Here is a 3,026-nt window from a genome sequence, read left to right on the forward strand (position 1 = left end):
ATGCTCGGACGAATAGCGCATACGAACAGGTGTCCGATGCTCGGACGAATATCCACGTCGCTACTGTATACCTCGCGACACTTACTATAGTATTAATACTACTATACTAAATTGTTATGAATTGTTGTGCCGTGGCTGTGTTGCTAAACTGGATTTTCACCGTTTCAAACAGCATTAAGGCCAAGACACACTGCAGCGACAGCGACCGACCGTAACGACAAACGACTTAAAAAAAAATTAGAAACTGGTATTGTTTCCTATGAGCCATTGCACACACACGCGACAACGACCGGCGACAACCTCAACAACAAAAATATTTAGGAACGTTTCTATTCTCCAGCGATAGTCGCGAGCGACACTTTACAAATAGCCAATCGCAGCCGTTTCCATCGGCACGTGACATAACGATTACGTCATAAATAACCCATAATGCTAGCCATGACGTAGACTGGTCTCCGGCGCTAAACTCGCGCCGCATGTCACAAACAATGGGGCCGCGAACCAGTCCAACCAAAGCATGTAAGCTGTGGCAAGCTAGACATGGTACGTACAGTACATGATAGTTAGCTGCGGTTTTACTTTATAAACACTGATAGTTTTACTTTATTATCTTATTCTTATACCTAAAGAGTTTTTGCAGCCTGTTATTTGAAAGCAGCAGCATGAGTTTTTGCCATTTGTTCATGTGATGATGTGTACCACTGTGGCGAGTGCTGGGTGAACTTTGACCTAACGTCAGTCGCTGTTGCTGCAGTGTGTTTGCGCCAGTCGCCGTGACTTTGTCGTTTGTCATTACGGTCGGTCGCTGTCGCTGCAGTGTGTCTTGGCCTTTAGCAGGGGTCTCCATGTAACTTAGATACAGTAATGACTAATGTAACCTAACAAGAGTATGGGGTTCGGAATCAGGTTCACCCCTTTTGTTCACCCTAATCTTTTGGGTTATCTAGGTTCTCTATAGGAATTTCAGAAGGCATGTGGGACAATTCATCCCTGATTGCTAATTGGAATTGTGAGTTGTTAGGTGCATGTTGTGAGCAGCGCTGATAGCAATACACAGATACTCCGATCAGTTCAGATACGTATTATGCATCAAGCTGTGAAAGCACAGCATACCTGTGTTGGGATTATCAACATTAGACGCAGCTGGAAATTAAGCAATGTTGATTAGGCGTCGGTTGATTTATGGGATGTTGCAAATTAGGTTAAACTTGAAGGCATGTCATGCCTTTCTTGCATTAAAGGCCTGGAGAAAACACTGCATAGACTTGTTACTTGTCAAGTTGACCAATAAATTTTCCTTAGAAATTGTTAAAATGTGTCAAGTGACAATTGTGTCAGTCTGAAAATGTGTAAATCAAACTCACAAAGGTTGAGAACTGCATGTAATCGAAATGTTCTCACTTTCCTAGATCTAGACGTGATGCGGCCATGATGCCGAGGCTTGCCAAGGATTGACACTTTGTGTCTTCCAATCACAGCCTTCGCCGCACCGCTCTTTGATCTTTTTATAGGTGGGGATCCATAACAGCATGAAATCGCCGATCTCAGGAACTAGGGCATTCTGCTAGGCTAGAACGGTTTCCTACGATAGAGTGGCACAAATACAAAAATAACACGCTGTTTAGTGCACTGCGCTAGTTCTTTCTGTTGCATTTTCGCATCTCCGTAAACAGAATAAGCTCCGCCTTCTTCGTTGATGGACATGAATGGGGCGTGACCGATTTTACCGGTTCCTGTACCTACCGTTTTTCGCCGGCCTATTTACTTTTCGTAAATAATGAAATGCCCGGCCGATGCATTTCGCATCGAAGAGAAAAATTTCCCGCATTTTCACTCGCTGTCGGAAGTGAACGAGTGCGTCATTCATTGAACATTTTTCATCAAAATACAGCCAACGTTTACATGCCACAGCGCCATCTCTTGGATGTTTTATAAGTATTTATGGGGATTTTCAATAAAATATTGCGTTTTTAATGTATTTACCACGATTTACGTATAGAAACTATATGTTATTTTTACTGATTTCTCCGTATCTTTTCTTGGAATTTTCATTGCCTTTCAATGCATTTCCGTAGATTTTTCTGCGTTTTCTGCGTGATTATTATTTTGCGCAGGCACTCATTTTGGAAATCCTCCAACTTTTTTACTTCTTCCTTAGTTAAGTTAGTCCATGTTTCACTGTTATTTAGGAAGGAAGGTCAAACTGTGCATTCGTATAATTTCACTCTTGCTTCTATAGTACGATTTCCATAATTTTGCTCTTCTGCTCATGTTAATAATATTATTTCGCTCATCATGAAACGGCTCATTATCAACATTTTTTAGTTCGGACTCTTATCATATCGTTATAACCTATATATCATTAATTAAATCTCCTAGGTATGAATATTTGGTGCATTTTTTGATTACTTGGTTGCCTATTGGCTTGGTTGCCTATTGCCTTGGTTGCCTTGGTCTCCTTCTCTATCCTTTCTTTGTTTGTGAATTTTATAACCATTGTATTTGTTTTGTTCATATTAAATTCTAATCTTTTTGATTCAGCTAATCTGGAGCATGACTGAGCGATTTTTGTTAAGTACTGTTTTATAATCTCCAATTCCTAGAATATCGTCCATATATAATCATTGTCATCTTCTAAAACTACAGACCATCTGCTGCCATTATTAAATTCCTAGCTATGATATATTTGGTTGCATTTTTTGTGCTTTATAGCTCTGAGTTGCATATGGTTTAGGCTTGCGTGCCTATTGCTGCTGCTGTTGCCTTTGGTTCTTCTGCTAATCCCTTCTTATGTTTTGTTGATTTTTATACATTGTATTTGATTTTGTTGAATATTGATTTCTAATTTTTTCTGATTCAGTCCATACTGAGCAAGCACCTATTGCATGCTTTGCGATTTTTGTTTACTGTTTCTCTAGATCGTCCATTACCTTGATATCTGTCATATATAATCATTGTCATCTTCTAAACTACAGGACCATCCGACTGACCGCTGTTGGGAGACAGTGCGCCGGGCCTCGGAATTT

This window comes from Priapulus caudatus, unplaced genomic scaffold (assembly GCF_000485595.1).
Source record: "Priapulus caudatus unplaced genomic scaffold, Priapulus_caudatus-5.0.1 Scaffold82, whole genome shotgun sequence".
Taxonomy (NCBI): Eukaryota; Metazoa; Priapulida; class Priapulimorpha; order Priapulimorphida; family Priapulidae; genus Priapulus; species Priapulus caudatus.